We start from the raw sequence: 27,219 nt of genomic DNA on the forward strand, positions 1-27,219 counted from the left end.
CAACCCCATCGACCCCACCACCATCCAGCACCCCTGCACCCTCTTGGCCGCGTTTGCGGTGTCGAGAGACAGGGACTGGAGGTGGAGTAGGCCGAGGGGGAAGATCCACTATACCCGCCCCCCCAGCAGCTTCCGCTAGTCTGGAGGATCTACGCACAGTAGATGTAGGAACAACAGGAGGGACAGACTCAGGGACCACATCACTAGGGGAAACAGAATCTGACACAACAGACACAGGAAGGACAGACTCAGGGACCACATCACTAGGGGAAACAGAATCTGACACAACAGACACAGGAGGGGCAACAACAATTTCCTCTCTAACTTCAGCTGCTTCATCTTCTTTATCAAGCCTCTGCAGCTCAGTCTCCAATCCTGGCAAGTTATGCAGTGCCTCTGGGCACTGGCTATATGGATGACCCAGCTGCTGGCACAAATTGCACCGAATCTGGGTGCATTCTCTGGCCAAATGGCCTAAATCCTGGCACAGTGAGCACTTCTTGTGGGTGCAGGACGATGCAAAGTGGCCTTTATCACCACATTTATTGCACACCTTAGGCTGACCTTGGTAGAAAATGGTCAGCCTATCCCTACCCAGAAAGGCTGAGCAGGGAAGGTGCTGAACTACATCGCCCAGCACCCCCAATTTTAGCGACACTGTCCAGGCCCCTGTCCATATCCCATGCTCATCAAGGACCTTCCGCAGTGGAGTGAGGACCTCGCCATATCGGCGTAGCCATACTAATAAATCAGCCTCTGGTATGGATTCGTTACGCACCAAAATGGTCACTGATTTTATCAGAGGCTGCCTTGAAATCACTTTTGGCACCAAACCACTCCACTGCTGAAGGCCCTTGCACCTCCTAAATCTCTCCCAGAAGAGATCCAAACTTTCAGGTTTTACAAACGACAAATCAAATTCATAACTCCCCACCGGGCAAATTAAAGCAAAAATATCACAAGCTTTAAACCCCATTTCCAAAATCAACTCAGCCACCCTCCCCCTTACTGGCGGAGTTCCATCCCCCACCCACCTCAACTGTACCACATTCCTCCTCCTATACCCACCAAACCTCCCTGAATTTTGACTAATAACAGAATTCCCACCACCCACCCTGGTGTGACTCCCCAAAGCTGAAGCATAGCTTCCAACATTCCTCCCAGCAGAAAATCCATCAGTTTTTTTTAAATTATCTGACACACACTTAGCAGATAACGATTGCACAGATTCGGGATTGATCTGTGCAATCGAATCTTTCCTCTGCTGAGCAGGAGGAGAAATGTCATTTTTATTTTTCCCAGCATTACTAACCCCTTCACCACCACCCACCACATTCATTGCTTTAACATTGTCATTTTTTATACTTGCTGGGATACTTATTATTCCTGTTGTCTTCACAGCAGAATCCACAGTTGCTTCTGCACTGGTAAAAACTCCAGCTGTCATCTTCTCTTCCACTAGGACAGGGTTTTCAGCTGTGGAAATAGCATTCTGTTTTAACACAGCAGCAGGTAAAGCATTGCAGGATATTTCCATTGCTACTTCCATTCCACTTCCAGAACTATGTTGATCCCCTCCCCCATCAGCAATCAGCACTGGAAGACTGGGAGGCTCAGGTGAACATGAAGCAGGCTCTTTGGAGCTGGCAGACATTTTGCTTGCCGTGGGACTACTGGTCTCAGCCAGACCAGCAAAATCCATGCCTGGGGTGTTTAATGCAGGTCCATCCACATTCGTCTGATGGTCCGGGGCTTGCATGTCTGTCGGTTTCTCCACAGCGGTAACTCCAATAGGTAGCTGTATGCAGAGCTCTTTCTCACCTGGGACACCATCCACTACAGCAGATGGGGCAGACATGTTGGATGGCAGCATGGTGTACTGGGATTTCTCCACCATTACTGGCTTTGCTGACTTGAATCTCCTCTGCCCATCCTCAGGGATTTCTGATGGATCATCAGAAAATACAAACCTGTCTGCTTTCAGGGGTGACTCCATCTGCTGGATGAATGTCAGGGTTCCATGTCCACTCTCAACCCCCTGGCTGGTTGCCGCTGGTGATTCCCAGTTCTGGCATGGGGGGAGAGGTGCAGAGGCAGATGGAGCCGGGTCATCCATTAACTGAGGCTGCTGATCCACAGAACTTGCTGATGCTTGGCTGGTAAATCGCCTCTCATTGTCAAATTTTTCTTTAAATGCTCCACTTCTGTCTTTCAGCCTTTCCAATAATAAAGTTTGTTCCTTTACCTTTTCTTCCAATTCCTGTAACTCAGGCTTCATGGCTGTGCGATTTTTACTCCAGGCCTGGAAATACTTGGTTTTGAAGGATTTGTGTTCAGCCGGCACGGGTTTGAGCGGCCGGCACGGACTTCATAACATTAGTCTAGGACGGTCGCTCCGGGTCGCCCCAAAGAAGCTCCGGACCCTTTTTCTAAGTCGGAGCGACTTGTGTCGCTCTTATTAGAACGGGTCCGCAGCTTCCCTATGGAAGGCGACCTACGGCGACCTGTCAGGTCGCCCCAGTGTGAACGGGGACTTACACCAACAGTGGGGCCCAATAACAACAATGATGAGGGACCATTCATCCCAATGACACCAAGATGGGGCACAATTCATCCCAATGATACCAACAATGGGGCAATGTTTACTCCAACTGATGCTGGGAAATTTTCTACTCCTGATGGCCATACTCCCTCCCCCCCTAAAGTCTGAAGGACAGTAAAATTTCCCTTTGTATAGAAAGTTTGGAGACCCCTGTACTACAGGAATAAAGTCTCATCTTGAATATGCAGTTAGGTTTAGGGCAGAAGATCACAAAAAAGGGTGTCCTGGAACCAGAAAGAGTGCAGAGGAAGGCAACTAAATCAATCAGGTCAAGGAGTGGCTCAGCTCTGGGGAAAGAAAGTCTGAACTGAGCTTATACAGGATCTCACAAAGTAAGTACACCCCTCACCCCTCAAAAAATCACGTACCTTTACCTAATTTCTTTCTTCGGGTCTGGGGCACACACGAGCATCGCTGGCGACCTGCTCCCGTTGTGATTGGACACAGCTGGAGCCAATCAGCAGATCGGGTGGAGCCAATGTTCCCCAGCACCCAGCGATCGTTACTGAGACAGGCAGATCGCCATTCTGTGAGGGGGAAGATAGAGATCTCGTGTTTCTGCTAAGCAGGAACAAGGATCTCTGTCTTCCTCCAGTCAAAGCATCTCCCCAGCACAGTTAGAAAGCACTCCCAGGGAACACATTGAACCCTTTGATCGCCCTTGATGTTAACCCCTTCCCTGCCAGTCTCATCAGTACAGTGACGGGGCCTTTTTTTTATAGCACTGATCACTGTATTGGTTTCACTGGTCCCCAAAAAGTGTCACGGTAGTGTCAGATTTGTCCGCCGCAATCTTGCCGTCCCGCTATAACTAGGAAAATAAAATTTCATAAAAATATCCCATAGTTTGAAGACGCTAACCAATCAAAATATGATTATTGTTTTTTTTTACCAAAACGTGTAGCAGAATAAATACTGGCCTAAATTGATGAAGAAATTTTAATTTTTACAATCTTTTATTGGATATGTTTTATAGCAGAAAGTAAAAAATATTATTTTATTTTTTTTTTTTTTCAAAATTGGTGGTCGTTTTTTGTTTAACCACTTTACCACCGGAGGATTTTGCTGTCTTACGTCTGGGCCACTTTTTGCGATTCGGCACTGTGTGACTTTAACTGACAATTGCGCGGTCGTGCGACGCCGTACCCAAACGAAATTTATGTCCTTTTTTTCCCACAAACAGAGCTTTCTTTTGGTGGTATTTGATCACCTGCGCGATTTTTACTTTTATTGCGCTATAAACAAAAAAAGAGCGTAAATTTTGAAAAAATAACAATATTTTTCAAATTTTTTTTTATATGAAATTCCCCCCCAAAAAAATGTAAAAATCAAATTTTTTTTAAATTTTTGGCCAATTTGTTTTCTGCTACCTATGTTTGGTAAAAAGAAAATCGCAATAAGCGTATTTTTATTGGTTTGCGCAAAAGTTATTGCGTTTACTAACTAAGGGAAAGATTTTTGTCATTTTTGTTGTTTTTTTTTTTTAACGCGTAATGGCGGCGATCTGCGATTTTTTTTGCGGTACTGCGACATTGCGGCGGACAGATCGGACCCTTGACTGACATTTTTGACACTTTTGGGGGTACCAGTGACATTTCTACAGTAATCAGTGCTATACATATGCCCTGTTACTGTAAAAATACACTGGTAGTGAAGGGGTTAACTTTATTTGAAAGGGAGGGGCTATGTGTGTCCCTAGGGGCGTGCTTTCTACTGTGATTGGCTGTGGCTTCAGATGTATGAAGAGTGATCAACGGTTCTACATAGTAGAACCGTATGATCATCCTTCATACACAGGGGAGAATGACAGGCAGCTTGTTTACACAAGCCGCCTGACTTTCTCCCTCTCCCCCGCCGATCGCAGAGTGTCCGGCGGACATCGGGTCCGCCGGTCACACGCGCGGGGGGGTCCGTGACCACGCGGGGGCGCGCGCTTGCTCCCTAGACCCTCACAAGCTAGTGACGTAGCCCTACGTCACTTTGCCTGTGAGGGGCTGACCGCCGACGTAGATCGGCGTTAGGCAGTCGGCAAGTGGTTAAACACCACCAAAAGAAAGCTCTATTTGTGGGAAAAAAAGAACATCAATTTTATTCAGGTACAGCGTTGCACGACTGCGCAATTGTCAGTTAAAGCAACGCAGTGCCGTATCGCAAAAAGTGGCCTGGTCGGGGGGGGGGGGGGGAGTTGAACCCTTTCCGGGGCTGAAGTGGTTAAAGCAAGTTAGACCATGTTCTGTAACACATTCCTGTGATCACCTAGGGGTTCTAAAGATGCAACTTATTTTTTTTATTAAAGGCTGCGTCTTTTTTAAGTCTAACTATGATACGCTGATTGATGATCCATGTATAATATTCTACCCCACGCATTACAGTGCACTCCAACGCATGTGTTCTGTTTCCGCAAACTAGAAATGGTGCCGATTTCAATCATTTTAAAAAAAAAAACAATATGTCCATTTTTCTTCTGTGATTTTGTGTGTTGGGGGAGGGGGGGGGGGTCACAACACAATAAAATGCATCTAACGTACGGTTTGACATATTGGCAACGGGTATCGGTAAGTCTTGGTCAATGGTTGTTAGCTCTATCTACTTCAAATTTAAAAATACATTGGAAAGCAAATGATTGCCTGTCAATAATGCACAAAGGAAACGCATGTTGACACATAAAATAAATAAATTAATTAATTAAAAAAAAAAAAAAAATCGCACCTCTACGCACCCACACAGACCTAAAATGGGCCCTTAAAGTGAAGTTATTCACAGGTAGATACTCACCTTGACGGATGTTAGTTGTGACAAGGATGAGAAAGGGCTGATCCAGAGATTTGTTTCAATTCGACTCCAGAAAAAGAAGTAGCTTCCAGTCACAGTTGGATTGTCAGCTCTGCAGGTTAGTCCTCAGATATCAGAGACAAAACTTAGAATGTTGTTTCTTTGAAGGAAGAACACCTAATCCGATGATCAGGACTTCACAACTGACTGTCAGCTTCGTGGGCCAGGATCTCTCCGAGTTCCTGAAATTATTCTGAACAATTTCTGCAGCTGAAGGATATAGAATCTAAAAAAAAAAATTAAAGTGTCAGCTTTTCAGGACAGAGTTCAGATGCAAACTGCACAGACGAAGAACAATGTCTATAGACTTGAATCTCCCAGATCGGTCATGTAAAACACTGGCTCCCCAGCTGAATAGACTGTAAGTTCTGCAGGCCAGGACCACTGGAAGTTCAATCCAGAGGAGCTCTCAGGACTTGTGCTTCTCTTTGATGTGTTAGGCTTTAGGTTGTGCTGGTGTCGGGGGCGTCATCCCTTCCTCAAATCTCAGAAATAGAAAATGCTGTATTTCCAGTTTCTGGATTAACCCTTCATGCTCTGGTGCTGTGAAAGATCAGAAAAACTTACACAGTCAAAGGGACTTTCAAAAATGAAAAAAAATGTAAAAAAAAAAAAAAAAAAAAATCGGCTCACCTGGTTTCAATTCTGCATTTTACAGGCTCAACACACCTCTTAAAACTATGCCATATTTACCCCTTCAAGGCAAAGTTGCATATTTTCTGGACTTATCCTGCCATGAACATATACCTTCTCTGCACTCACCCTGCACTAATCCTGCATCCCTTTTTTGACCTATCCAATACTTTCAGGTATTGGGAGGGGGGGAAGGGGACAATGAGTGCTTGAGTGCAAGAAGCCAGCCTCAGGTGGTGGTTATGGCCCTCTTATAGCGCTCCCAGGTAGGTGATGTGGGCTCATCCAAGGCGAGCAGTCACTAGAGCTCCTGGTGGTAGAGATGGGCCAGAAACTTTAGTGGCACTGGTTACTGGGGTTTCTTTGCTTCAAACTGGCACCAGGTCATTACACTGAGGGTTTATTGGTACAGAAGGGCATTGGTGGTGACTGTTTGCAATTCGGTAAACAAGAAAATAGTCAGGTCAAGGCAGGGGTCCAGGCAGGTAGCAAGAATGAGAGCAATCAGGTCCAAGCAGAGGTCGAAGCCGGCAGCAAGAAAGAGAGTAGTCAGGTCCAAGCAGTGGTACAGGCAAGCGGCAAGAAAGAGTAGTCATGTTCAGGCAGAGGTCGAGGCAGATGGCAAGAAAGAAGGTGGTCAGGTCTAGGCAGGGGTTGAAGCCATCAGCAAGAAGAAAGAGTAGTCAGGTCCAGGCACAGGGTCGAAGCTGGCAGCAAGAAAGCGAGTAGTCAGGTCCAGGCAGGGGGCAAGAAAGCGAGTAATCAGGTCCAAGCAGAGGTCAAATCCAGCAACAAGAAAGAGTAATCAGGTTTAAGCAGTGGTACAGGCAAGCGGCATCAAAGAGAGTAGTCAGGTCCAGACAGGGGTCGAAGACAGCAGCAAGAAAGAGAGTAGTCAGGTCCAGGCAGGGGTCAAGGCAGGGGGCAGGAAAGAGTAATCAGGTCCAAGCAGAGGTCAAATCCAGCAACAAGAAAGAGTAATAAGGTTTAAGCAGTGGTACAGGCAAGCGGCATCAAAGAGAGTAGTCAGGTCAAGACAGGGAGTTGAAGACGGCAGCAAGAAAGAGTAGTCAGGTCCAGGCAGGGGGTAAGGAAGGGTAGTCAGGTCCAGGCAGGGGTCAAGGTAGGGGGCAAACAAGAGAGTACTCAGGTCCAGCCAGGGGTCAAGGCAAGGGGAAAGAAAGAGTAGTCAGGTCCAGGCATGGGTTAAGAAATAGAGTAATCAGGCCCAAGCAGAGGTCAAATCCAGCAACAAGAAAGAGTAATCAGGTTTAAGCAGTGGTACAGGCAAGCAGCAGCAACGAGAGTAGACAGGTCCAGACAGGAGTCGAAGCCGGCAGCAAGAAAGAGTAGTCAGGTCCAGGCAGGGAGCAAGAAAGAGAGTAGTCAGGTCCCGGCAGGGGGCAAGAAAGAGAGTCGTCAGGTCCAGGCAGGGGGCAAGAAAGAGAGTAGTCAGGTCCAGGCAGGGAGCAAGAAAGAGAGAAGTCAGGTCCCGGCAGGGGGCAAGAAAGAGAGTCGTCAGGTCCAGGCAGGGGGCAAGAAAGAGAGTAGTCAGGTCCAGGCAGGGGGCAAGAAAGCGAGTAGTCAGGTCCAGGCAGGGGGCAAGAAAGCGAGTAGTCAGGTCCAGGCAGGGGGCAAGAAAGCGAGTAGTCAGGTCCAGGCAGGGGGCAAGAAAGAGAGTAGTCAGGTCCAGGCAGGGGGCAAGAAAGAGAGTAGTCAGGTCCAGGCAGGGGGCAAGAAAGAGAGTAGTCAGGTCCAGGCAGGGGGCAGGAAAGAGAGTAGTCAGGTCCAGGGTGGGGGCAGGTAAGAGAGTAGTCAGGTCCAGGCGGGGGGCAAGAAAGAGAGTAGTCAGGTCCAGGCAGGGGACAAGAAAGCGAGTAATCAGGTCCAAGCAGAGGTCAAATCCAGCAACAAGAAAGAGTAATCAGGTTTAAGCAGTGGTACAGGCAAGCGGCATCAAAGAGAGTAGTCAGGTCCAGACAGGGGTCGAAGACAGCAGCAAGAAAGAGAGTAGTCAGGTCCAGGCAGGGGTCAAGGCAGGGGGCAGGAAAGAGTAATCAGGTCCAAGCAGAGGTCAAATCCAGCAACAAGAAAGAGTAATAAGGTTTAAGCAGTGGTACAGGCAAGCGGCATCAAAGAGAGTAGTCAGGTCAAGACAGGGAGTTGAAGACGGCAGCAAGAAAGAGTAGTCAGGTCCAGGCAGGGGGTAAGGAAGGGTAGTCAGGTCCAGGCAGGGGTCAAGGTAGGGGGCAAACAAGAGAGTACTCAGGTCCAGGCAGGGGTCAAGGCAAGGGGCAAGAAAGAGTAGTCAGGTCCAGGCATGGGTTAAGAAATAGAGTAATCAGGTCCAAGAATAGGTCAAATCCAGCAACAAGAAAGAGTAATCAGGTTTAAGCAGTGGTACAGGCAAGCAGCAGCAACGAGAGTAGACAGGTCCAGACAGGAGTCAAAGCCGGCAGCAAGAAAGAGTAGTCAGGTCCAGGCAGGGGGCAAGAAAGAGAGAAGTCAGGTCCCGGCAGGGGGCAAGAAAGAGAGTAGTCAGGTCCAGGCAGGGGGCAAGAAAGAGAGTAGTCAGGTCCAGGCAGGAGGCAAGAAAGAGAGTAGTCAGGTCCAGGCAGGGGGCAAGAAAGAGAGTAGTCAGGTCCAGGCGGGGGGGGCAAGAAAGAGAGTAGTCAGGTCCAGGCGGGGGGGGCAAGAAAGAGAGTAGTCAGGTCCAGGCAGAGGGCAAGAAAGAGAGTAGTCAGGTCCAGGCAGGGGGCAAGAAAGCGAGTAGTCAGGTCCAGGCAGGGGGCAAGAAAGAGAGTAGTCAGGTCCAGGCAGGGGGCAAGAAAGAGAGTAGTCAGGTCCAGGCGGGGGGCAAGAAAGAGAGTAGTCAGGTCCAGGCGGGGGCAAGAAAGAGAGTAGTCAGGTCCAGACGGGGGGCAAGAAAGAGAGTAGTCAGGTCCAGGCGGGGGGCAAGAAATAGAGTAGTCAGGTCCAGGCGGGGGCAAGAAAGAGAGCAGTCAGGTCCAGGCGGGGGACAAGAAAGAGAGTAGTCAGGTCCAGGCGAGGGACAAGAAAGAGAGTAGTCAGGTCCAGGCGGGGGACAAGAAAGAGAGTAGTCAGGTCCAGACAGGGGGCAAGAAAGAGTAGTCAGGTCCAGGCAGGGGTGGAGGCAAGTAAGAGAGTCAGGTCCAGGCAGGGGAAGAGGCAGGGGGCAAGAAAGAGGAGTAGTCAGGTCCAAGCAGAGGTCGAGGCTGGCAACAAGAAAGTGTAGTCAGGTCCCGGCAGTGGTGGAGGCAAGTGGCAAGAAAGAGAGTAGTCAGGTCCAGGCAGGGGTGGAGGCAAGCGCCAAGAAAGAGAGTAGTCAGGTCCAGGCGGAGACAGAGGCAAGTGGCAAGAAAGAGAGTAGTCAGGTCCAAGCAGAGATTAAAGCCGGCTGCAAGAAAGAGTGGTCCGGTCCAAGCAGGAGTGGAGGCAAGCGGCATGAAAGAGAGTAATCAGGTCCAAGCAGGAGTCAAGGCAAGCGTCAACAAAGAGAGTAGTCTGGTCCAGGCAGGGGTCAAGGCAGGCAGCAGGCAAGAGCATAGTCAACTCCAGACAGGGGTCAAGGCAGGCAGCAAGCAGGAGAGTAGTCAGGTCAACCTGGGTTGGCAACAAGCAGGCAAGTGGAAGGTAATTATTATGGCTCTTTACCTCTCATGTAGCTGAATTTAAGACACAGCACCATCCACTTCAAAGGATAGTGCTTAACTGCCCTTCTGGTCAGAGGACAAGCCCATCATCCTTACTAGAGACTCTGGACATCCTGGCAGGGATTCTGCAAGTGCCTTTGGAAGTCCTGGTAGGGGTTCTGAGCCAACCAAGAATTGATGGAGACAACTTTGAGAAAACCCTTATAGGCAAACAGGGTGGTGGGGCAGCAAGCAGAGGGTATGTATCAGTTGCAGAGGGGTGCAGCTGTCAAGTAGACCTATTGTTTTGCCCTTTAATAGACCCTCTTACTTTGCCCATTCAAATGATAGAATCTCTTTAAGTCCCGACCACCATGTACTCGTCCCAGCCGCTCTTTCCTCCTTTAATACCAATAATGCTGGCATACCCGGTTCTTGACTCTCCAAATCCAGTAACATTGTACCTATAGGGATTATTATGGGAAATCCAAGTTCATTCAAGTACTGATGCAGATGCAGAAAGATACCCGCTGATCTTGAAGGAATCCAGTGAGCTCCTAACTTCCTGTTTGAGCTGACAACACCGTGTCTTTGCTGTATTGAATGCCAAGCAGAGTTGTCAGCCCTGCCAGTTCCCCTTTTTGCTGGATCACAGAACACCTTCTTGTTAGGTTATGCAGATAAGAAGAGGAGGAAGTGTTCAACAGACCAACAAAAGAGAACTAAGAAGAGCTGACAACACCATTTTGAGATTCCATGTACAGCCCAGTGACTATGTCATTGCTACATTTACTATATTTGAAAGAAAGCATCTCTGGTCGGACTTCAGTATTAAGGCTTAGTTAACACGGACAATGAAGGGGCAGTAAAAATAGACTGTTGATCCTTGTTTTTACCACCGCCTGTCACCACAGCTTATGTCCAAATATACATGGTAGCCAGAAGGGCGAGGCTTTACGGTGCAACAGTTTTAAATCAGCACATTAAGTTTGACAGGTGGCACTTAATGTACGATTCCCCCATTCAAGACAATGGGACCACACAGCAACCGCATGCCAAACGCAGCTATGACTGTTGCGCAAAGGTATTTTAATGTTAAATCCCCAATGGGGATAGAAATTCTCCCTGGGGATCGCAAAAACAGGCATCCAGGAGGTAACAGCATCATCACCTGGATGCCTGTAAACTGGCTGTCAACCACGGTCTAAAAAGCAAATCACAGTGAAATGCTTTTCAGAGGGTGGTAAAGTCGGTTGCCCGTGTGAAAGAAGCCTAAAGCTCGGTCCACATTACTTTGCCCTGAACGTCGCGCGACTTATGGTGCAACTTTGCCAGGTGACTTCCTGCCAATTTTGGTGGCGAATTGATGTCACTTGAATACTACTTTTATGCGACTTTGCAGTGAGGGAGGGGCTACACCACAGCTAATGCCAGGTTAATCTTCCTGTAAGGTCGGATCCAAATCACATCGATATAGATGAGAATCCGACTTGGAGCCCATTAAAGTCTATGGGTTTCTATCAGACTTGTGCCAATTAATGTCTATGGGCTTCTATCAGACTTGTGCCAATTAATGTCTATGGGCTTCTATCAGACTTGTGCCCATTAAAGTCTATGGGCTTCTATCAGACTTGTGCCCATTAAAGTCTATGGGCTTCTATCAGACTTGCGCCCATTAAAGTCTATGGGCTGGGCTTCTATCAGACTTGTGCCCATTAAAGTCTACGGGCTTCTATCAGACTTGTGCCCATTAAAGTCTATGGGCTTCTATCAGACATGAGCCCATTAAAGTTCTATGGGCTTCTATCAGACATGAGCCCATTAAAGTCTATGGGCTTCTATCAGACTTGAGCCCATTGAAGTCTATGGGCTTCTATCAGACATGAGCCCATTAAAGTTCTATGGGCTTCTATCAGACATGAGCCCATTAAAGTCTATCGGTTTCTATCAGACATGAGCCCATTAAAGTCTATGGGTTTCTATCAGACATGAGCCCATTAAAGTCTATGGGCTTCTATCAGACATGAGCCCATTAAAGTCTATGGGCTGGGCTTCTATCAGACATGAGCCCATTAAAGTTCTATGGGCTTCTATCAGACATGAGCCCATTAAAGTTCTATGGGCTTCTATCAGACATGAGCCCATTAAAGTCTATGGGCTTCTATCAGACTTGAGCCCATTGAAGTCTATGGGCTTCTATCAGACATGAGCCCATTAAAGTCTATCGGTTTCTAACAGACATGAGCCCATTAAAGTCTATGGGTTTCTATCAGACATATGCCCATTAAAGTCTATGGGCTTCTATCAGACATATGCCCATTAAAGTCTATGGGCTTCTATCAGACATGAGCCCATTAAAGTCTATGGGCACAAATCTGATAGAAGTTGCCTTGAAGTAGTACAGGAACCTTATCTAAGGTTGGAGCATCTTCAGTAGTGCAAATTAAAGCCCCGTATACACGTACCGATTGTCGGCCGACGACCGATCGGACGATTTTCGGCTTGTTAGTATGATGCTGCCGACAGCCGACAGCGCACTTTCGGCCGAAAAGAATCTGTCTTGCAAGCATGAAAATTTTTGTATGCCGACACCAGAGCGGCCGATTGTTCGCCAGTCAGTACAGAATTCGGCCGACAGACAGCAGATTAGCAAGACTGGGCATGCTCAGAGAAGACAAAACACAGGGAAAGTTAACCATCACATGACATCACGGCTGTAGTCGGCGGACAAAATTCTTGTGCAGTCTTTTGCACTTTTCAACAGACAGGACAGCCCTGGACAAAAGACGGCCGATCGTTCGGCCGACGAACGGTACGTGTGTACGGGGCTTAAGACTGCTCCCATTGACTAACATGGGATTTCATGTGTAATGCGACTTGGGGTCTCACAATTCGGATCCCAAGTCACTACAGTGTTGAACCAAGCCTTGGACCCCATTCACACTTGTGTGACTTGTCATGTGACCCTTGCATGCACCCTATGTTTCCCCATGTTACACCCCATGTTGCCCAAATGAGCTCCATTCATATCTGTGTGACTTAAAGTCACAACGACTTTAAAGTAGTTCCTGCGCTACCTTGGACCAACTTTTGTGTGAGTTGAGGGCCAAAGACTTCAACGTAAACCCTCAAAAGTCGCAGGAAAGTCCCATCTGCATGATATATATGCAACTTGTGTGCAGCTGCACATCACATTGGTCAAAGTCAGATTTGCAACAAAGTCGCACTCATCCAAGGATGCCTCAAAATCACATCAAAGTCGCATCAGGTCGCTCTGTAAAGTTGCAATCAAATTCGCACGATTTTACACTTATGCGCCCCCTTTCCCAGGGGGGACTGGCGTTTCCGGATTGCCACAAATACTTCCTAGCATCTCAACTGGTCACGGCCGTTTGGTGGCTAAATCCTGATCTATACAACTCGGCGGTTGCGGTGGAGGCGGCGGTGCTCGGATCTGTGGAGGCACTCACTCACTTGCTGTTTAGGGGCCCCAAGGCCCCGCACGGGCTCACTGCCTCCATGTCCACGGTGCTGCGAGCCTGGAAACTCGGGCTGCGGCTCGAGGGTTATCCGGGCACGGCGGTCTCCCCCAACGCGCCTTTGTGGCACAATCCTGATTTGCCGCATCTCTATTCCCTTCCTGACCCGGTGGTGTGGACTAAATTCAACATCAAGAAACTCTCGGATGTGTCGCATGATCTCACCTTCCCTCTATTGTCCCATTTTGTCGATACGTTTAATGTCCCGCCATCCCTAGTGTTCAGATACCTGCAGTTCTCTCATGCCTTCAAAGCCCAGTTCCCGCCCGGTGGTGCTCAGCTGGTGCAATCGGACCTGGAACGGGTTCTGCGACATGACTGCTCGGAGCGAGCGGTGTCGGCTCTGTATGCCCACCTTCTCCGAGTCCGCTCTCCGGAGCTCTCTGGCCTCCATGATCGCTGGGCCCGGGATGTTCCGGACTTGGACTCGGAGGATTGGATTAATGTGTGGGAGGTCCCCTTTAAGATGCTGGTCTCTCTCAGGGACAGACTCATCCAATTTAAGATAGTCCATAGAGCCTATCTCACCCCATATCGTCTCCACAAGATGCATGCATCTCACTCCCCGGAGTGCTGGCGGTGTGGCCAGTCTCCGGGAGATTTCTTCCACGTATTCTGGACCTGCCCCCATCTCTCTGACTTTTGGTCCGGGGTGCTTCAATTGATTGAAAAAGTTTCTCAGGTTAAACTTGATCCCAGCCCCAGAGTCTGCATTCTGGGTTTGCTTGATGACCTAGTGCCCCGGGTGGCTGATCGGACGTTGCTGGGTCTTTTGCTTTATTATGCCAGGAAATCTATTGTTTTGCATTGGCGACGGCGATCGCCACCCACGGTACTGCAATGGAAGATACTGGTGAACTCGGTACTTCCTCTTTACAAGGACATGTATACACATAGAGGCTGCCCGAAGAAGCATGACAGGGTGTGGAAGAAGTGGCTCGCCGATCCCTCTACGGCTGCGAGCGGCTGATGCGGGCCTCGTCCCGTCGCCCTAGGGCGGCCGGGGATGCCCGCGTCGGTCTTATTTAAGGTATTGCCCTCTTGTGCCTATGTCACATGCCTTGTCACGAGATGGCCCCCTGGGCGGAAGTCGGGTTTCATGGGAGGGAAGTGTTTGCCTTTTATGATGTCTTTGCTGCTAATGTTTTTCCATTTGGACCCCTGCGTGGGTACCGTGCCTTAATGCCTGTACTGCCTAGTAGTTCGGGCCAGTGTGGACCCTGGCACCGTAGTTTGTTTTTGTTGTTTTGTTTTATTTTCTCTGTTGAAAACTCAATAAAAAAGATTTAAAAAAAAAAAAAAAAATTCGCACGATTTTTAAGTCACACAAGTGTGAATTGGCTCTAAGTGTTTTGTATTGTTTTTTTTTTTTATCCTAACTTTCTGAAATAACCAGTAAAAAGCAGTTTGAAAAACAAGGTTTAAAGACTGAGTAAGGATTAAAGCTGCAGCAAGTTCCTATTGAGTCTTTCAGTCCAGTCCTCTTTCTGAGGGTGGAATTTAGGCGTCCCGAAGAGCTTACCTTCTGCACACGATCATCATGTCCAGATTGTTTCAAAGCGCTCCAACCATCAATAGGTGTGTGGCCTTGTTTGCATTCTCCAGGGATGGGCCCGCAGCCTGAGTCTTGGTTTCAGAGCCCTGGGGGTTCAGGTGTGTCAGTTGAGTAACAGTTACACCGGTGACGTGACTGATACTCTCATCATTTAGACCTGGGTGGGGGTGTAGCACACCTGATATTCTTTCCAGCCTGTGGATGGTGGAGTGTTGCTGGGCGGAGGAGGTGGAGGAGACTCTCATGTTGCAGGTCACAATGGGAGGATTGATGGAAGAAGGTGGAGGAGATTCATATCTGGATCTTCCACATTGTGATGACACCTTGTCTGGTTATAATTGACCCATTAGGTCATAAAGTGCCTCAATAATCTCTCCGGCTGAAAGGACATACAGTATACAATCTTTTCTATGACTTTTTGCATAAGAGGCGGTTCACCCCATACGATTCACACGCGATCCAGGTGCAGTGCAATTTCAGCCTATTCATTTGAATGGGCTAAAATTGCACCTGACTGTACCAAAATTAGTGCCTGTAGTAGGCTAGGTTCACACGTTGAATCGCCTATGAAGTGCACACGCGTCCTGTGCACGTCACAAGCGATTCAGTGTGGTGTGATTTGAGCCCATTCATTTTGAATAAGCTCAAATCGCATCAAAGTAGTGCATGCACTACTTATAGAAACCGGGTTACATGGTACTCATCTATATTGATCCCACATTACAGGAAGATTACTCTGGCATTCCCTGTGGTGTAGCCCCTCCCTCGCTTCAAAGTTGCGTCGAAGTAGTACTCAAGTCACATCAGTTCCCCACCAAAATTGCCAGGAAATCGCTTGGCAAAGTTGCAGCATAAGTCGCAAGTAGGGTTGCCACCTCATCCCTTTAACTACTTGCCAACCACCCGCCGCACTTGTACGGCGGCAGTCTGGCGCTACCAGGCAAATCGTCGTACATGTACGGCGCTAGCCTGGGAGGAGCTAGTGGGCGATCGCGCACCGCCGGAGGCGCACTCCCACCCCCGCTCGTTCCCTGGGGAGCCAGCGTGTGTGACCGGCGGCTCCGATGGCCGCCGGCCACTCGCGATATCCCGCAGGAGAGGGAGAAAGACAGACGGCTGATGTTAACACAGCTGTCTGTCATTCTCCCTGAATATATAATAATATAATAATAATAATAAAGGATCGCATGTCTCTGTGGTTACTTCACTAGCCACGCCCCTTGACAGTTAGAATCACACCCCTAGGGACACACTTAACCCTTTTATCACCAGTAAAGTTAACCCCTTACCTGCCAGTGTCATTTTTACTGTAACAGTGCATATTTATAGCACTGATTACTGTAATAATGTCATTGCTACCCCCAAAAGTTTGAAAAATATCAGTTAGGGGTCCGATCTGTCCGCCGCAATGTCGTAGTCCTGCAAATAAAATCGCAGATCTCCGCCATTACTAGTTAAAAAAAAAACAATAAAAATTACATAGATTTTTCCCGTAGTTAGTAAACGCAATAACTTATGCGCAAAACCAATCAAAATACGCTTATTGCAATTTTTTTTACCAAAAATATTTAGCAGAAAACAAATTGGCCTAAAATGTTAAAAAATTTAGATTTTTACATTTTTTTTTTAGAATTTCATATAAAAAAATTTGAAAAATATTGTTATTTTTTCAAAATTGTCGCTCTTTTTTGTTTATAGCGCAAAAAATAAAAATTGCACAGGTGATCAAATACCACCAAAAGAAAGTTCTGTTTGTGGGGAAAAAATAACGTCAATTTCGTTTGGGTACAGCATCGCACGATTGCGCAATTGTCCGTTAAAGTCACGCAGTGCCGAATCGCAAAATAGGGCCTGGTCTTTGAGCAGCCAAATCCTCCGGGGCTAAAGTGGTTAAACCACAAAAATGGAGAAAGATCTGAGGTCTTAGTAGAAGATAGACTGAGCAATAGCATGCAATGTCAAGCTGCAGCTGCCAAAGGGGATGTATTCCAGAGATAAAACTGTAATCCTACCACTTTATAAAACCCTGGTCCGACCACATCTGGAGTATTCTGTCCAGTTCTGGTCGCCAGTCCTCAGGGGGGATGTGCTGGAACTGGAAAGAGTCCAGAGAAGGGCAACTAAACTAATGAGGGGATTGGAGGACCTTAATTATGAAGAGCAATTACAAGCGTTGATTTATTCTCCCTGGAGAAGAGACGCCTGAGAGGGGACATGATAGCAATTTACAAATACCTCAACGGTGATCAGAGCATAGAAAAAAAACTATTCAGTCGCAAGGAATGCATGAGGACACGTGGCCATTCAATGCGATTAGAGGAGAAGCATTCTAACCTCAGGCAACACAGGGGGTTCTTTATAGGGCCACAAGACTGTGGAATTCTCTGCCTCAAATGGTGGTAACTGCGGGGAGTATGGCTAGTTTTAAGACTTTTAGACTCTTGGACATATATCTCAAGGATCAAAACATTCAGGGGTATGAGAGATGATTACAGCCACACACACCTACACAGGTTGAACTGGATGGACTATTGTCTTTATTCAACCTCACCTACTATGTAACTATGTAAGACACATTTTAATTACACAGGTTCTGAGGCTGATAAAATGCAGATAGGGCACTAAGTGACTTTAATTGCCACCTTAATCAGCCACAGAACCTGTGTAATTAGCCACTTCTGGACCGGAAGGTTGAAAAAGTGTGAAAGTGCATGAATGCTGCAACTGCCCGGGGGCACGGGAAGAGAGGTGCCAGGGGCCGGGTGTATGTGCATGCTATGTGGACTGATGTTGACCGTGCATTTGACAGCGGGACATTTATTCTGTATAGTGATTGCACCAATACTGTGAGGATCGTAGTCGGTCATGCCGAGAAGGGCAGTGGGGCTAATCCCGGAGCCAGTATGGAAGATGAGAATTGCACATGTGTGGCTAGGAAGAGAACCATCAACCATGCGACCGACAGAGGGATATTACTCTTGCCAAGCAAGGAGGCACAGCTGGCTTCAGTGAAGGGAGACGCAGTTGTGGCCCTGGTGCAATTGAGAAGGGAGGATGCATGTCTAGCAAGTGACATGATCCGCTTAGCAGCTACTTCCCTGTGGGCTATCGTAGAAGAGCATGGCAGGGGAAGAGTTACAGCACCGCGCGGGAAAGTGCGCCACGTGCAAACCTGCCTAGCAGGAGGAGTCATCGCCCAATATGGCGAAAGGGTGGAGACAGCGGGAACACCCAGCCAATCAGGAGTGACCAAGGGGACCCTATTAATATCCCCTCCTTCCGGTGTGGCTGTGCGGGAGACACGTGTAGGAGAGAGGAGCATGTAGTTCGTGAGCGAATTGAAGAGTGTACCCGCTATCACTGGCACCATGGGTGAAGACTCTGCCAGGCAGATCTCCTCCTGTCAGAAAGATCGGGTGACTTGGGTGACTGCCTGAGTATCCAGAAGAGAGAGCTGAGCTGCAGAGAGGATCCGGTGTGCCGAGGACCAGTGGAGAAAGAGGGGTTCAGTTCCAGGAAAGCCTTCCAAGGTCATGAGTACTGTGAACTGCCCTGGGGTTTGCTTAGTGTAGAGGGGACCACTCCGGTGAAGGTCCCAGGGATCCTGGAGCCTGCAAGTGTCAAGGGGGTTGCCTAATGAAAGGACCCTGAAATGTAAAGGGGGTTACCTAGTGAAAGGACCCTGAAGTGTAGAGGGGGCGCCCCTGGTTGGGCCCTGAAGAGTTAAGTGTGCAGTGTTAAGAGTTGCAGCAGTACAAGCAGTCACAAGGAGCTACCTCAGTCAGTGAAGGGCTGGAGGGAGTCCTACACAGGACTTTTGAACTAGACAGAGTGTCAAGAGTCAAGGATCATTACAGTCCTGGATCTTCTGAGTTAACCATGGAGTTAAAATCAAAGTTTCAGCACTTTCAGCAGAACAGTATTTAAAAGCGCCAGGAAACGTTGGTCGGCATTCAGCTGGTGTCAGGACAGCGCCAACGGGCATTTTTCTATACAGTGTCCCAGTTTAAACCTAGTTGAGCCAGAGGAGTATCCCACTCATTCCCTTCTCCCATCCCCATTATAAAATAAACAACACAAACCAAAGATGCCGAAATGGTCATTGTCTCAGCTCTCACACTGGGGTACTCAACTTAAATGTGTTGGAAGTGTTTCCGGTAACAATAGCAGACCCATATCGGGCCCAATGCCTGGAAATATTGCTACAGTTGGAAAGCTTAAACTCTAGTTGTAGGTCTTAAAACATTTTGAAAGTATAGTGGGAGAACAACTTATTTAACTTATCTCCACAGAATGCCCAATGTGACCCCTCTGGAACCTTATATATTTCAGGTAACTGAGGGTTTTGCTACAAAGGAGCATTAGTGTCACAAAAGGGTAGCCTCCAATTCTGTGGTTACAAATGTGAAAAATTGTATGGGGGAGTTTAAAAATGTTCGTCCCTTCCTCTGGTTATGGATCATTCCTATACAAGAGATTAACGCTTCGTATATATGGACCAGAGCAGCCTGCGTGTCCACAGGTTCTACATCTAGGGTTGTGAAGAACCACCAATGTACAGATGCATCTCACAAAATTAGAATATCATCAAAAAGGTAATTTATTTCATGACATGGCTCCCCAAATCATCACAGACTATGGAAAGTTTTGCATCTTATTTGGAAATCAATGTCCCAGAGTCTGGAGGAGGAGTAGAGAGGCACAGAATCCAAGTTGCATGAGGTCCAGTGTGAAGTTTCCTCAGTCCGTGATAATTTGGGGAGCCATGTCATCTGCTGGTGTTGGTCCACTGTGTTTTATCAAGTCCAAAGTCAGCACAGCCCTCTACCAGGAAATTCTAGAGGACTTCATGCTTCCCTCTGCTGACCAGCTTTATGGAGATGCTGATTTCATTTTCCAGCAGGACTTGGCACCGCCCACACTGCCAAACTACCAATACCTGGTCACATGATCATGGGATCACTGTGCTTGATTTGCCAGCAAACTCACCTGACCTAAACCCCATAGAGAAGATGAGAGACACCAGACCCAACAATGCAGATGAGCTGAAGGCCGCTATCAAAGCAACCTGAGCTTCCATAACACCTCAGCAGTGCCACAGGCTGATCACCTCCATGCCATTGATGCAGTAAATCATGCAAAACTTGCCCAGATCAAGTAATGAGTGTATACTATACTGTACATGGACGTACTTTTCACTAAGCCAACATTTCTGTATTAAACATCCTTTTTTTTTTATTGGTCCTATGTAATATTCTAATTTTCTGAGATACTGAATTTTGTGGTGTCACTGGCTGTAAGCCATAATCATCAAAATTTAAAGAAAGAAATGCTTGAAATATATCACTCTGTGTGTAACACATCTTTATAATATGTAACTTTTTTATTATATTCCAGTCTTATGAGATGCACCTGTATGTGTGTCAATTGGGATGCTACTGTAGGTAATAACACTGTAGGTTCGGTAACACCAAACCACCTTCATAGGTGGGCAGATAGAGAATGTTAAGAGAAAATCTAGGAGGCATGGATCCCCATATAAAAGAGGAAATTAAAGTTTTTATTTCCTTGAACACACTTTTAGGGATATAAGCCAGGACATGCGAAAGCAAATATAGAAAGTGGGGAAGATGTAAGATATGAGCCCATACAGATCGAATGGGCTAAAAATACATTGTACTCCTGTATGGGGCCCAGGCCAATAGGGGGCCCAGGTAGCAGGATGAATCGGATGTGGGCAGGGAGGGTTATTGGTGCAGTCAGGGGGCAATTACTAGAACTGGTCCCCTGTATGGCTTCTTCTTCTCCTCCTCCTCCCAGCGGCTTTCAGCTGCTGCACAGAGAGCCACACAGGGGATCAATCCCAGTAATTACTCCCCTGCCACACCGATCACCCTCCCTGTGCACCTAACATTTCCTCCTACTGTCCAGCCCCCCCTGTGCTTCCCCCTACACCCACAGTGCTGCCCGCTTCCCTCCTCCCCTTCCCACTGGCAGCTGCTAGCACACAATAGGATCTTTCAGGATGGAGAGTGGGGGAAGGGTCCGGTAAATATGAGTTTACCAGCCCCTTCCTTTCCTGAATGAACACAATGAGTGATCAGTACTGATCACTCACTGTGTTCATTCATAACGGAAACCTAGTAAATTGTATTTATTTGGGTGGGGGCCTTGTCAGGTTGGCTGTATGGGGACTTGTGGTTTCTAAAAGCAGCTCTGATTGCACGGGAATGCTGTGTACGATTTATAGACGATTCAAAGTGTGAACCTAGACTAAATCTAGCTCGATGTAAACAATTGTATCAATTTTGGGTTTTATTTTTTTATTAACAAAAAAAATATTTCCCCTCTTTTTGTGTGTAGGTAGTTCTTACCTTATCCATATTGGTTTATCGCTCTTGACCCCCTCCTTCTTAATCAGCCGGTGCCTCATTTTCTGGTAAAATGGCACCCAGCACCATTCAATCAAGCAAGTCATAAACATGCCTTTTGGTCATGGGGGATGGGGTCATGACCAATCCTGGCCTGTGTTCACAGAACAGAATGGTGTCACAGGTCAGGATGTACAGACTGTGGTGGAAGTTAATGGGGTCTGGCGCATAGAAATTCGCTCGATGCGCGGAGAACTTCGCTGCACTGAAAAGCGCACTTGCGGATCGTAATGCGTGCCAAGCGCCATTAATCCCTTGTACTGAAAAGTACAACGTGCAGCTCTTATGTATAAAGAAATCCTAGCATGCTAGGTGACAAAGAGAGAAACAGGCACAAGCTGTGTCACGGTCAATGTCAACAGAATAAGTCCCTGCTTCAACACAGGACTCTTGTTTATTTATAGTCAGGAAACAATGGGAGGTGGCGACTGTACAACCAATCACAGACATGTATATTTTCAAAAGTACAATAGAAATGGGAGCGTTTGTTAATGGACAAACTGAGCCATGTACAAGAGTCTCCAGCCATTGGGTGCAAAAGGAACCATGCACTATTACTTACAATAGGGCCCACGTATAGGAAAATGGCTGCCAAACAGTGTACAATGGAACTAGTGTGGATTCTCATGAACGCGGCCATGCTAGTACATACGCATGCACTCCCATCATAACCTGTTAGAGTGAATCCTATATAATATATGTAGCACTGCCCCCTAGGGAGCTGCTGAGATTGGATTCCCCTGGGTTACCCATAGCAACAGTCTGTAAGACGTATCACTTTAAGACTTGGCTCAGACAATGAACAGTCCAGGGAATTTGTTTTTTTTTTGTGTTTTATTTAGAACTTGAATAGGAGATGGGATGAGTGGGGTACTCCAACTTGAACTATGTTCAATGTAGAGGACATCTAGCTGTAGAGTATGCGGCAAGGCCGCTGCCCCACTCTGCCGCCGAAGTGGAGATGGTGAAAAAGATTCTGCTGTGTTGAACCTTCAGCGTCCTAGACTTGGCACCCCCTTTCTGACTTGCTGTGTGAGCTAGCCCTTGTCCACTGACCCTCACTGGAGTGGCCCCCCTCTTGGGCAGACCCCTGGCAAGCTCCCCGGCACCCACGGACACTGTTCTTCCTCAGGTTGCTCTGCCTTCAACTCCCTGGTCAGCATCCACAGGACCTCTTGGCTCAGCACCGCACTTCTGGTCCACCAGGCCGACCGCCCACGACCACCCTCACTGACAGGAGGAGAGACAGCCATCACCCTCCTCCTGGGACCTGGCTTCCTGCCCAAAGATGCCCTGTCACATGTGCCCTCGGCTTTTATGACCAATCCCAGGATGCACTGCGGTTGTTCCCTCAAACTGGGACAGCTACAAAAGCCTGTGTGTCATTGGCTTGGTTTCCTCCACTGTTCAACAGGCTCCCCTATTGGATACAGTGGGGTCACTCCCTCAGACCCAGTGAATTACACCCTGGACACATGTAAAAGGCAGAACTAATGATCAGGCTCCCCTGATGAGCAGATGGAGCAATCAAGGCTTTTACCTAGCACCTACCTAGGAGGGTGCTACATATAGTTCATAAAAAACATGTTTGATAGTGAATATGCTACTGTTCCAGTAAATGAGAGGAAAATAGCAGCAGTATTTTTGATCATGCGTATCAAGCATAATAGAAAGCTACCAGCCATTATTCCAGCTAAAGGGCAAATATTTATCAAAACGATAATAATTCCATATCACAAACATATCTCCGCCACTGAATACCGGGGCCCCGGCTGGCTGATATACATTTGTGCGGTGGAGTTTGAATCCCAATTCCATAGATCCGGACCCACGTTCGCTTGTTCCATCTTGTGAGTGGTATGCAGTCTCCATCTAATGGAAGGTTTCCACAACTACAGGTCTTTCCTCAATGCCAGTTAAAGCAATATTCGCTGTGCATAGCGATTACCGGTAAACTGATACTGGGAGACATAATGGCAATTTAAATAAAACACTTCCTGAAAAATGTCCACACAAATATTAATACATTTCCACAACACAGACAAATGAGGACTGTTGAAGCAAACCCCCCCCCCCCCCCCCCTATTTGCCCGATGCTGGAGAAACAGAGGGAGAGACAGCGGTCGTGACCAGTGATGAGTGAATTCGTCTCGGTTCGGTTTATGGGAAAACCCAGCCTGAAATTCACAATGCAGTCTATGGGAGCCAGATCTTTCATTTTTTTGCTTTTTGCTTCAGATTTTGTTGAAAAGAGGGCACGGAGAGCTTGATGACACTGCCATGGGGGGAAGATATCAATCTAAAAAAAAAATAAAAATGTAATACTGTTCAGCACTAAAGGCAACATTAAAAATACATTCACTATAAAATTCCTAAAAAAACATGTTTGGGGTGATGTCTTAAACCTGCCATTGAAGTTCCACAGCAGTATAAGTTAGCCATCAGCTTTTTTTTTGCTAGAAAACCATAATATATATATTTTTTTAGCAAAGGCTCTGGAGAATAAAATGGCGGTCGTTGCAATATTTTTTGTCACGTGGTATTTGCGCAGCGGTATTTGCAAATGTAATTTTTTTGGGGGGAAAAATAAATTTCAATGCATTTAAAAAACTAAACGGTAAAGTTAGCTCGATTTTCTTCTATAATGTGAAAGATAATGTTACACCGAGTAAATAGATACCCAACATGTCATGCTTCAAAATTGCGTCTGCTCGTGGAATGGCGACAAACATTGGTACTTAAAAATCTCCTTAGCCACATTTTATAAATGTCTACAGGTTACCAGCTTAGAGTTACAGAGGAGTTTTATGGCTAGAATTATTGCTCTCACTCTAATGATCGTGGCGATACCTCACATGTATGGTTTGAAAACCGTTTACATATGTGGGCGCAACTTGCCCATGCATTCGCTTCTGCACGCGAGCTAACGGGGATGGTGCGCTTAAAAACATTTTTTTTTCTTATTTATTTTACCTTTATTTTTTTTATTTTTATACTGTTCCTTTAAAAAAAATTTTTTTGATCACTTTTATTCCTATTACAAGGAATCCCTTGTAATAGAAATAAGCAGGACATGTCCCCCTTATTGTGAGATCTGGGGTCAAAAAGACCTCACATCTCACATCTACACTAAAAAGAAAAAAAAAAGTCATTTTTTTTCATCATGAAAAAAAGTGGGCCCTTTAGGGCCATTGGGAGGAAGGCCATAGAGTGGAGTGGGGGGCAGCTTGCCCTCACTCTACTTCCTGCCTTAAGGGGGAGTGAACTGGATCATTTTTCCTGCTAAGGACAGCCCTGGTAAGCGGGGAAAACGACTGGGAAGCAGCGGGGGGAGGGGGCACATCTCCCGCCGCCCATAAAAGTGATCTTGCGGCGAATCCAATGCTGGGACCACTTTTATGCTAAAGAGGACTGCCCACCGTGTAGGAAAATACCAGGGTTGTGGCAGCTATCTGCTGCCATAACCCCGGTATTTAACGTTAAAGTAGTGACGTAAATACACAGTGGGATGTCCGTAGGTGGTTAAGCAGAGGCCCTAGCAAATAAAATGGTGGGTGTTGCAATTTTTTATGTCACGCAGTTTTTCCACAACGGTCAACCCTTTGATCGCCAATGAAGTTAGCCCCTTTCCTGCCAGTGTCATTAGTACCAGTGGCGGCTGGTGCTCAAAATTCTTGGGGGGGCGCAAACAGAAAAAATATAATAGGCATGGCTTTGCGGCAAAAAACGCAGCAAAAAATTGCATGACTTTGAGGTCACAAAAGTGTGAAAGGGGCCTTCAGTAATCAAAGTATAGTGTGCCCCCTTTCAATGCAGAGTTACCACAGCGTGCCCCCATTCAATGCAGAGTTACCACAGCGTGCCCCCATTCAATGCAGAGTTACTACAGCGTGCCCCCATTCAATGAAGAGTTAATACAGCGTGCCCCCATTCAATGCAGAGTTAATACAGCGTGCCCCCATTCAATGCAGAGTAAATACAGCGTGCCCCCATTCAATGCAGAGTTACTACAGCATGCCCCCATTCAATGCAGAGTTAGTACAGCATGCCCCCATTCAATGCAGAGCTACCACAGCATGCCCCCATTCAATGCAGTGACCAGCATGCCCCCCATCAATGCAGTGACCAGCATGCCCCCCATCAATGCAGTGACCAGCGTGCCCCCCATCAATGCAGTGACCAGCGTGCCCCCCATCAATGCAGTGACCAGCGTGCCCCCATCAATATAGTGACCAGCAGCGTGCCGTGTCCCCTTCAATGCAGAGAGACTTACCTGCAGCGGTGTCTTCTCCTCAGTCCCCCGGCGTCTCCTCGAGTCCTCCCGCCTCCTCCTCGGCCAATGGCATGCGTTCGCCTTTCGGCCAATCAGAAAGCGGGTCTCGGACATGCTTCCTGATTGGCCAGGAGGAGAATCCGTGTGACAATAGCGAATTTTCATTCACTATGGTCACACAATGGGTGGGCTCGGGGCGCACTGCTCTGCGCCCCGGGTCCACCCTCTTCTGAAGCCTATTAGAGCCTCTGGCTCTAATCAGGTGATTAAAAAAATTTAAAATCCCATTGAACTCCATGTGTCCGGCGCCCCGCATGCAGATTAGGGGGCCGGACTCATGGATAGGGGAGGCGGCGCCCCTGCGCCCCCAACGCACCAGCCGCCACTGATTAGTACAGTGAGTAATGCCCCATACACACGTGCAGATTATCTGCAGACTTTTGTCTGCAGACTTACCAAAACCATATAATATGAGGTCAAACCTAAACACTTTCAATTTGTATGCAATCCGGCAGGCCCTTGCACTACATAGAAAAGGTAAGTCTGCAGACAAAAGTCTGCAGATAATCTGCACGTGTGTATGGGGCATAATGCCCCATACACACGTGCAGATTATCTGCAGACTTTTGTCTGCAGACTTACCAAAACCATATAATATGAGGTCAAACCTAAACACTTTCAATTTGTATGCAATCCAGCAGGCCCTTGCACTACATAGAAAAGGTAAGTCTGCAGACAAAAGTCTGCAGATAATCTGCACGTGTGTATGGGGCATTACAGTGCACATTTTTTAGCACTAATCTTTGTATTGGTGTCACTGGTCCCCAAAAAGTGTCAGATTTGTCGGCCGCAATTTTGCAGTCCTGCAATAAGTCGCTGGTTGCCGCCATTACTACTAAAAAATAAAAAATTCCGTAAAAATATTTCACAGTTTGTAGACACGATAACTTTTGCGCAAACCAATAAATATACTTTTATTGGGATTTTCTTTACCAAAAATATGTAAGAATAAATATTGGCCTAAACTGATGAAGAACTTCAATTTTATAAATTTTTTTATTAAATATGTTTTATAGCAGAAAGTAAAAAAATGTTTTTTTTTTTAAATTGTTGGTCTTTTTTTGTTTATTGTGCAAAAATGTAAAAACAATGAGGATCAAATTCCACCAAAAGAAAGCTCTATTTGTGTGAAAAAAAGGACATCAATTTTATTTGGGTACATCGTTGTACGACCGCGTAATTGTCAGTTAACCACTTGCCGACCGCCGCAAGTACATATACGGCGGTGGTCAGCCCCGTGCAGGCAAAGTGACGTATGGGTACGTCACTCGCCTGCGAGCCAATAGGGGACGAGCGCGCGCCGCCTGAAGCGCGCTCCCGTCCCCGCTCGTTTACAGTGATCCCTGCGCGTGTGACATCGGGTCCGCCGGTCACTCGCGATCGTCCGGTACAGAGGGAGAAAGGCAGGCGGCTAATGTAAACAAAGCCGCCTGTCATTCTCCCCTGTGTAAGTGCAGAGATCATACGGTTCTGCTAAGTAGGATCGTATATCTCTGTAGTTACACACACAGCCACATCCCATAACAGTTAGAAGCACGCCCCTAGGGGCACATTTAACCCCTCCTTTTCCAGTCAAGTTAACCCCTTCCCTGCCAGTGTCATTTTTACAGTAACAGTGCTTATGTATAGCACTGATAACTG

At 47.2% G+C, this 27,219-nt stretch overlaps 1 protein-coding gene across 1 annotated transcript in view; it reads right to left on the minus strand.

Moving 5' to 3' along the window:
- LOC309559014 (gap junction beta-3 protein-like) overlaps positions 1-5,486 on the minus strand; it is a 28,706-nt gene extending 23,220 nt beyond the window's left edge. The window contains exon 1 of the mRNA XM_082262124.1: positions 5,378-5,486. The gene's annotated coding sequence lies outside the window, so the exon portion shown is untranslated. The remainder of the gene's footprint in view (positions 1-5,377) is intronic.
- Positions 5,487-27,219: the final 21,733 nt, after the last annotated feature.

Source organism: Pelophylax lessonae (assembly GCF_965119305.1).
Source record: "Pelophylax lessonae genome assembly, chromosome: 6".
NCBI lineage: Eukaryota > Metazoa > Chordata > Amphibia > Anura > Ranidae > Pelophylax > Pelophylax lessonae.